The sequence below is a fragment of the Puma concolor genome, chromosome B1, assembly GCF_028749965.1.
Source record: "Puma concolor isolate L17-30 chromosome B1, mPumCon1.1.hap2, whole genome shotgun sequence".
In the NCBI taxonomy this organism is placed as follows: Eukaryota; Metazoa; Chordata; class Mammalia; order Carnivora; family Felidae; genus Puma; species Puma concolor.
The window spans coordinates 72,552,375-72,562,576 of NC_141670.1; the positions used below are offsets into that span (position 1 = coordinate 72,552,375).

Consider the following 10,202-nt stretch of genomic DNA (forward strand, 5'->3'; position numbering starts at 1 on the left):
AAATCAGTAGGTCAGAATTACTTTGGGAAAACAATAGGTATTATGGATTTCATGAGATTTGGATGCCTAAGGGTTGTCATCTTACCCTTGGTTAAAAGTAGCAAAAGCTCTAAAACAGATTAAGCAGAGACCAATCTCATCCATAGACTTTGCCTGATATAGCTTTGACCTCTGGAAAAATGGCAAAATTGATTGAAATAAAGAAGATGAATGAAAGGGGAAATGATAGAAAAGAGGAGGCTGCTGTGTCTGTTAACCACTCTTGTAAAAGTGAAATTACTGATGAGGAAAGGGAAAGGAAAATGAAACACAAACAAGGTAAAATCAAGACTGATACATGAAACAAACATGCAAACAAAATGGGCCTCATTTCTGCTCAAAGCTCTTTTGGGAACTTGGAAACATAGTGTACTATGAGGCTATTTTGTTTTAATGTTCATTTAGTTTTGAGAGAGAAAGAGAGAGCAAGTGAAGGGAGGGGCAGACAGAGGGGCACAGAGGATCTGATGGACTCCGCACTGACAGCAGAGTCAATGTGGGGCTTGAAATCCCAAAACGTGAGACCATGACCTGAGCCAAAGTGGGACGCTTAAGTGACTGACCCATCCAGGTGCCCTGTGAGGCTACTTATTTAGGACTTTATTACAAATGTACCATCTCAGTATTATATAGTAACAGGCCAGAGGACAGTTGGACCACTTGGCTGAAAAGTACCATCAATTGCAAATGAATCCTTGCTTTCTTCATTTCTTTGCTTAAATGATCAAGAGACAAATAATGGAATGGTAAACACCGTGGAATGGAGGAGACTATTCAGGATGAATATTAATTTTGGTTGGTTGCCATGTTCAGCATCCAAACAAAAATCCCAGAATTTTAAATACACAATCCCAAATGTTTTAAATGTAAATATAATTAAACATACAATTGCAGAACTTTAAATGTTACTTCTTTGGGAATTGATGAAGATGGAAATACAGAGGCTGTGCACCTACAGAAAAATGGAATAGTTCTGAAGCATTTGAAATACTGTGGGTGCAAAGAACTCTAGGCTTGTGACATGATAACCAGCAAACCCTCCAGTGATACAACCCTGAGACCAATAATAGTGGATATCAATAAATGTTTGGGCCCTTTACATAGCCCTCCTATTGAAAGGGGACAAGGTCACATAGGAACTTGAAGCTATGTAGGGCAATATCCAGAAGTTGAAAGAACAACTTGGAGGTTGCATTGGTGCTGCAGTGGATGACATAAGCATTAATAAGAAATTGCGGGGCGCCTGGGTGGCGCAGTCGGTTAAGCGTCCGACTTCAGCCAGGTCACGATCTCGCGGTCCGTGAGTTCGAGCCCCGCGTCGGGCTCTGGGCTGATGGCTCAGAGCCTGGAGCCTGTTTCCGATTCTGTGTCTCCCTCTCTCTCTGCCCCTCCCCTGTTCATGCTCTGTCTCTCTCTGTCCCAAAAATAAATAAACGTTGAAAAAAAAAAAAAAAAGAAATTGCACATTGGAGAGCAAAAAAGAAAAACAAAAACATCTTGTGGCATTGCCTATACCTGATAGGAATGGAATGCACTTACCATAATGGAATGCACTTACTGTATAAAATAGAGGGCTTTGCCATTAATGGCTTGTAGCTTAAATAAGTCAATTTAACCTTTTGCTCCATTTTGTCATGCTAAGTGAGAACCTTTAGAATTACCCAATTTTCATCCACAGTTAATATTTTAACTTTAAAAAAAGCACAGATAATTTTGAAAATATTGTCAAATAGATGTATGAAGATTATCGTCTCCCTGACAGAAGCCTAATATTGCATCTCAGCATAAAACAGTGGAAGTTTAGGGTTGCAAGTCGCTGAATGCAGCAACTACAGATGATCCTCATAGGAGTCAATCATTGATCTGTTACCAGGCTTTAGTGGAGACAGAACCACATCAAATAATTCTAAGCCCCAATTCAGCTGCAACGTCAGAGACGCCATCCAATAAAGACAGAACAATTCAGAAGGACTGTATGATAAAATGGAAATGGTCTTTACAGAAGCACGTTCAATGGCAGCTCTGAAGGAAGGGAAGGGTGGGAATATATTGCATCCAAGAACAGGTTGTAGTTGTGCATTTAGGGCCATGACAAAATCCCCAAAATGGGGAGTTCCTATTACTGAATGGCCCAAACATCACTATTTCCTCTCTGTTTAAACAAAACAAGCTTCTTGATGTACTGATGGAAAATTCTTCACTGAAAGATGTAAGTCAGTTTAGAAATGAGCCCTCATTCACCCTGTGAATGATAAATCTTTGGTTGAAGAAGGCACAGTAAGTCCACACAATGGACATAATAGAAGACATTATACTTGGGGATACTGAAGCATGGGACTCCCACCACCAGAATAACATCTGGATATTCATAGACAATTGGAATTTGTCAATAGCCTTGCTGTGTGTCCAATCAAATGAGCCTTCAATTAGGACAATTAGGAATATCTCTCTATGGAGAATGAAATTTTAGAAATCTCTGTAAGAATTCTGAAGAAAAATCTAAATGGGTCATGTAGATGTCTATCTGGGAAAAGCCTAGTGGCTGATTCAAAAGGAATTTGGAATGCAAAGTCTGAGGCTTGTTCTGGCCCCTGAAGCTGGCTACTTGGTATATGAAATATAAGAATACAGAGATGCTTAAACTATTCAATGATGGGCATAAAAGTGACATTCTTTTCTCCTGTATAAAACACTTCCCAGAATGCCAAGAGGAAAAGATTACAAGGCTTTGGGTAAGATTCTCAAGGACAATAGCTAGCAGGTAGGTTAGGGGAACTCTTACCAGTGACCCCATGTGACTTCAAACAGGTTCTGACTGGAATAGGCATGATTACTACTTTGGGCTTTATTACCCTTTGACTGAAGTCAATCCCCTCAAAGATTTGGAACAACAGATTGTGTTTCTATTTGATTGTACCAACTGCATTTCACAGACCAAGGAGACATGTCATTGCTGCTAATGTAGCAAAATGAGATAAGAAGCTTAACATCATATGGACTTAATATATCTCCTACCATCTTCAAACTGGAATCAAAAACCTTTATTAAAAATGGAAAGAGTATGATAGAGGTATGAAAAGCTGATCCGACTCATGGGTAAATTCAGATTTTATCTGAATATGAGGGATAGTGGAGGAGAACCTTTGCAAAGCATTCTTTGTAAAGAATATGGGGATGAGAATGAATGTTGGAGGATGATGCAAGCACATACTATCTGACTTTCTCACCTCAAAAATATCTTCCTTATTCTACTGTGTCTAGCTGTACCAGGTCGAGGACTGCACTTGTATGTTCTGGAAGAGGGAAGAGCCACCAATTTTTCTGAAAGTATAAATATTTCTAAGGGGAAAAATAGACTGAATGAAGATTCCACACTATGTGGCTCACCTGGGAGTAACTGGAAGTCCTGGCCCACTGCCTGTGTAGTGATAGTCCTCTAATCTTCCCCTTTCTAACAGTACACTTTATTGGGAATGGACAAAAGGGACACTAAGATTTCTGCTACTTGCCTGTGAGGGGTTGGTGGCATGGCTGCATATGAAACTATAGCCTAGAGAGGTCAAGTCTCCAGGTGAAAAACAGATAGGCAGAAGCTGTGGAATATGGAAAAGGAGCACATAAATGACAAATAACCTCGGGAAAGAATACTGTCATTCTGTTCCAGAGAGAGGGGCTCAGAACAAGAAACCTAGTACTCTTAATTCTTTCAGGTATGGTCATGGGTCATGATTCATGCTGATGTGCTTTTCCTCTGAGACAGAAAAATGACCTGAAGCCAAACTATAAAGTTGACCCAATAAAGCTATTTGAGGTATCTGAAGAAAAGATATTAATTGGCAGCCCTTGGTAAACTGCCTGCAAAATGAGCAAGTAGGAATCATCTTTTGGGTTTTGCTTTTCAAGCCATGTTTATCATATTCATACAGAGAAGACTCAGGCTAGAGGAATACATTTGTGGAAACCCTGTACAGTTTAAAATATGACATGTTTCTGGTAAGAGCACACACATATATATATATATATATATATATATATATATATATATCAGTGCTATTTCCTCTCCAAAATGCCATGAATCAACAAAGAACCTTCCCCATGGTACATCCAGTTGCTCAGGAGGTAGATGTCAGATTGTTGGAGAGGAAATGGTCAGAGCTTCAAAGTGATACCTGAAAACCTATGTTGTTGGAAATTTGCTTCTAGAATTTTGCTCCTCTTATCCCAGATGGAACCTGAAGTTTAGTGAGCAGTGGCCTCTGGTAACTGTTTTTGTAGCAGGGGATGCATTTTTATATAGAAAGAAATCTTTTGGGGACGGTTTGATAAATAACATGATAATATTAACTGAGATATGGTATGGAAAGACGATTTTTCATCTCTCCACTGCAGTTGTACGTTACAATAAAAGATTTAGAGTTTTAATTATGGATTGAAAGGTAAATGAAACTTGAGTAGACAATGATCCCAGGATGAGGCTGTATTTTCAGAAGTTAAGCCAAAATTCCCCCGATGTCATACTCATGGAGATTGAGTATTAAGTGAATTTAAAATTTTCATGTTACCAAAACACAGTGTACCATTCAATTAAATATGAACTCTGTCAGTGACCATTTGGAGGTCCTCAATAAATTAGCACATCTCTCTAAGGCACTGGCAAAATTTCTGTCTCTGTTAAAAGTAAATTAAAATCTCCTTCAAGCTAGCCCCTTTAACTTCCTGAGCCTAAAGGGAGCTTTCCTACAACAAAATCCACTAAATCATTCTTGTTTTAAGAGACAGAGAGAAAAGAAAACTAATACATGATTAAATGTACATATATATTAATAATACGGTATATATACATCTATACTAATACACGGTTACGTTTCAGAAAGCTTATTGAAAAAAAAGTTCAGAAAAGGTGAAAAGAAATAACTATTCACGGTTTTGGAGATATCTAAACAGAGTTGAATCCTGCAGATCAGATTGGTAGAACTTGGATAAACAGAGAGAAGGCAAGGTCTTCAGCATAGAAGCTTGAAACAAAACCTTACAGCTGCAGATTTGTACAGTGTGTTTGCAAAACATCAAGGAGATTAGTTTAGAGAGAGTGGAAAGGACATCAAGTTGAACTAGAAATCCTTTTGAATAAAAGAAGTGATTAGATTATAGGAATCCTTAAATTCTTCTCTAAGGTAATTGATCTTTGCCCTGCAGCAAATTGAGGAAGAGACACTATCGTTTCTTGAACGGAGTGGTTAGATTGTGGTTGCAGATCAAAAGGAAAAGTAGGCTGTATGATACCAACAGAATATGGGAATCTCCATGCAATGCCAATAGTAATGTTGGCAGATTCTATGCAAGTAGTAGGCAGATTAAAGTTACACATTAATTTGGACCCAGAAATTTTACTATGGAAAACATAAATACATATTATATATAATATATATTTACTATTATGCAGTATGTTATGTATTCATATTATGTATATACCGTATCACATATATCATATATAAAAATCTCAAAAAGTAAATATATAAGTATTTCTTCCAAAAGTGTGTGTGTATATCTATCTCTCTCTATATATATATACATACATACATACATACAAGTGTGTGTCTGTTCATGTGTATAATCTCCCAAGGGAAGAATTCACACATAAAAACATGAAGAGAAATATACATACATTACAACGTTGGGAGTTGGGGGTATTTTGGTAGTCCATTAGTAAAGAAATGTTATTTTGTGGACACTTATGTTGGTGACCCCCAATAAATCATGCCTCACAGTGGAAGAACAAACAAAGATTTCCTATTTCAGTGTCATGACGATATTTGTTTTCAGTCAAGTTTGGCCACATAAATAATTTATGCCTGGAGAATGGTACTTTTCCATTATGGAAATATTATTTGATGTTAGTGATGTTAAAGTGTTGATACTTTTGTTGTTATTTAGTTTAACTTGTGCTTTAATAAGGAGCAACATTTTAGAAATGATTTTTAACAATTTGATGATTTTTGAGTGATTAAAATAATACAGTAGATAGTAATTGAAAAATCTATTTGAATTCAGTCATTAAAATGTAGACAAAAATAAACAATCCCATATAAATAATGTGTAATAATCAAATTACTGACTGAGAACCAGGAGAAAGATTTGTTTTCTTTTCACTTAAAGTAGTTGCTGCTTATGGCAAACATCTGAAAAAAATTACCAGGGGAAAAAAGAAAAGTAAATGGGCAAACCAGGTCATGACATTTAAAAATTTTGAGAAAAATATTGGGTGATTAAATTTCCGAAATAATTTAATAGATGCTTTAGTTCTAGAATGAAGGTCAGAATAATTTTTCTTCTTTTGACAAAAAGAAAAGGTTGAAGACAATAAAATATTTTATATATACAAAATACTGATTGAAGTGCTAATTATTTAGCAAAATTGTTGGGATCTCATATTTTTGAAAGTTTTAGAAACTTGTTAAGACTTTGCCTTTTTGTTAAATATAGATTTACGATGCAATACAAATTTTATCTAATGTAAAATTCCTTTAAAAATGAAAGGGAAAATATAGCAACAAAAGTTGAGTAAACCTTTGAATCAGCACTATTGCAAGAGCTAAGCAGTGAGCCTTTTGTGAGATCTTCATTGAGCTTCAAGGATGAATTTTAACACTGAAAGCCAGCACCTTGACAGAAGTGAGTGCAAGACTTGCCTGGCATTTCTCTTATTTCAAGCCCACAGATCGAGACGTGTTGGCATCTTTTTCCATTTTTTTCTCTTACAACCGTATGAAAAAGCAAAATGTGTATATTATTAGGGAGTTACAGAAACAAGTAAACAAATAAGGCTGTTACTAGTTTTGGTTCTGTTTAAAGAAAAATAAAAAAGTCAAGGAATATCCAGTTAAAGTTTCAAGATTTTAAAATCCAAATTTTTATATCTAAGTGTGAGTCAGTTTTCTTTAGGTACATATAATTACTGTTTTAAATCTGGCTAATATCATCTTCTAAATTCTCTAAGATACATGTACTCACATATACACACAGTCACACACACTTGTGCCAGTGGGGAGAGTGGAAGGTATATATGGGGAAATCTAGGTTAATTTAAATGAATAAAATGGATTATAAAATACTTATGCTCTAATAATAGCATTTTACTGCAGTAGTCAAATTGAGTATATTTATTGGAGCTATATGAAAATAAATCCATCATATATATCTTTTGCTAATCAAGTCTTCTTTTGATGGCACCATTTAGAAGAAAATACACATATACCCTTGAATGAATGATGAGATCTGTTCATATATATCAACAATATTTTATCTGATAGCAAGGATAATTGCTAACAATTTAAAATTTTTCCCTTAAAATAATAATAAATTGTCATCCTCCCTACTCCCCCAGCCCCTCCCCCCGCCCTCCGCTGAGATTAAAAGGAAACAGACAATTCCTCCAGGTGGTCAACAGAGAATTGGTGACACCAGAAGTTGGCAAAGAGACAAGATGGCAGAGATTCTGAGTGGTCTTTTGACTAATGCTGGATTGCTGTGATTGCGTATAATCAGTGAAATTCAGACACCTGAGAATAATAATAATGAACTTTAATGTTACATTTTTTTGGGTTTTTTTTTTTTTGTTTGTTTTTGCAGCTATTCCCATCTGATCTCTTCCCTCATATCTTCAGTGAAGCTTTGTTCAAACTGCAACTTGGTACTAACCATCCATGTGCATGTGTATGTGAAGAGAAGGCTGTTTCAATAAATAACTCCACAGTCAGCACAAAGAACAAACTGCTAAGTGGAAAACACAGATGCTTTAGAAACTGCGCAAATATCATTCTTCCTCCCCAGTAGATTCTCTAGTATTTGGAAGGACGTCATTTATTTTTAAAGTTTATTTATTCATTTTGAGAGAGGGAGGTGGGGGGAGGGGCAGAGAGAGAGGGGAGAGAGAGAATCCCGAGCAGAGTCCAACATGGGGCTCGATCCCATGAATGAGAGATCATGACCTGAACCCAAACCAAGAGTCAGATGTTTAACTGACTGAGCCACCCGGGCGCCCCGGAAGAAGGACATCGACAATCCTGAACTCCTGCCGTCTGGCAAAGCTCTAGCCTGGCTGCCGGGGATTTGAGTGGATGGAGATGCAGTCTTGGACATGCATTGTTTCATAATCTATTTGACAAGAGAACAAACCATCAAAATTTTATCAGACAGAAGAATGGCAGTGGATTATGCCCAGGTACAATGGAAGCACAGACCTAAACTAAGATGGGAAACCAGAGTCTCCTGTATTTCTGGCAGACCTTGTTAGAAGACTTGAGAAGGAAAGTCAGTAAAAGTTCTTTTAGTCAACAACTGCTACAAATAAAATGAAGTTGCTAGTCGATAAAGGTGAGGAGCATGAGAGTGAGGTTGGCCACGTTCGGAGGGTTCCCTCCACATCCAAGGAGTCCGCACTCTTAGAAAGTGCCTTAATGGAAAGGTACAGTAAGTGACTTTCTATCCTTACTTTTATGGCCCATCAAAGCATACCATTGGAATTAAACAGTCCCACAACCTGAAAACTTGAGGCAAATCTGGTTTTCAGGCAGAGCATAAGCCTTTCATACTTAGAAGGCCTGATCGCTATCACGACATCTCTCCTACTACATATATGATGCTCTCATTCTATCCTTATGATTGTTGCTTTGTGACCTACACTGAGTTTTATCACATGTTCTTTCTCTGGACCTGCTTTTGTCACCTGCCTGTGCCCCAGCCCTCCAAATCCTGCCTTTCAGTATTAGTCATAAGGTATAGGGCTAAAACCACCGGTCATATCTCCTCCACACTCCTTGCACACTTGTCCAACTAGAACTTTATCACCTGACAGATAATAATCTAATGTTAAAACCCTCATCAGAAGCCCACCCCTTGCCAACTGCTTTGCTTGCCTATAATATGTTAGGCATCAGAACATTCTGCTTAGAAGCGAAGGTTCTGGCACCTAGTTGCCATGTATAATTATTAGCTCTCCCACTCACTCTCTGTTTGACTTTTGGCAAATTACCCAAACTTTATGTGCTCCATTTCCTTTTAAGTAAAATGGAGGTGGAGCTGTGTGAAGAAGAGGCAAGAACGACCCCGGATCGGCTAAAACCGACGGCCACTGCATCCCCCCAACCAGCATTTACATCCCCCTGTCACGACCACCATACCTAAGAGAATCGTTGAAGGGGATGCTAGCAGAAGGAAAGCCAAGGTGAAGGATGAGCCACAGAAAAGGTCTGCAGGCTCTCTGTGCCTCCAAAGCCAGAGCCCAACCCTCAAAAGACCCCTGTGAAGAAAGGAGAGAAGGTACCCAAAGAGGAAAAGGGAAAAGCAAATACTGGTGAGGATGGGAACAACCCTGCGGAAAACAGAGATGCCCAAACAGACCAGGCACAGGGAGGTGAGGGTCCTGGAGACGCCAAGTGAAGTGTGTGCATTTTTGACAACTGTTTACTCCTGGTGAAATACTATTTTTCATCAAGTTTTATAAAAATGCAAGATTTTATTTTTCCTTCTTCCTTCCTTCCTTCCTTCCTTCCTTTCTCTCTTTTTTTTTTTTTTTTGAACTATATTGGTAGTCTACAGAAAGCTTCATTTTGTTGGGGGAAAGGGCCCATGTCACTAATAGAATATTTCCGAAGCTGGATTGATACAAGGGTGAAACGCCTTTGCCTTATAGTTTTGAGAAACTTCCTCTTGGTTCCCAGGAGTGGGGGATTCCTTGATGTTGACACACATTAGCCACCTTGGCACAAACACTTGTGGTGTGGAAAAACTGAAATTCATTTTGTTACAGCAAATACTTGGTGCCCAGGAAGGGACAAGAAGCACACACTCAGGAAATCAGAAAAGACTGTTTATTTCGCACCGCTGCTGGCCGGCAGAGTTACCTTCAAAGGCCTAGCCTCTGGCTCGGGTTTTACTGATCTGTTATTATATTTGCTTCCAGGTTGGGCAGGACTAGTATAGTCAAGCTTCCGGTTCCTGGCTGCTGGCTGATGTAAGAGGCAAGCAAGATTGCAGAAGCCAAAAGCATGCAAGGGGAGTGTCCAGCCTCAGACATCTGGCTGGTCCTTTTTACTTGCGTTTACCAGCTTTCCTCCTCAATTTTTTATGACTTCTTTTCCCTTTCTGCCTTCACCATAGACTTG

At 38.2% G+C, this 10,202-nt stretch overlaps 1 pseudogene; it reads left to right on the forward strand.

Moving 5' to 3' along the window:
- The first annotated feature begins 179 nt into the window (after window positions 1-179).
- On the forward strand, window positions 180-9,477 carry LOC112858856 (non-histone chromosomal protein HMG-17-like; annotated as a pseudogene).
- The last annotated feature ends 725 nt before the right edge of the window (window positions 9,478-10,202 follow it).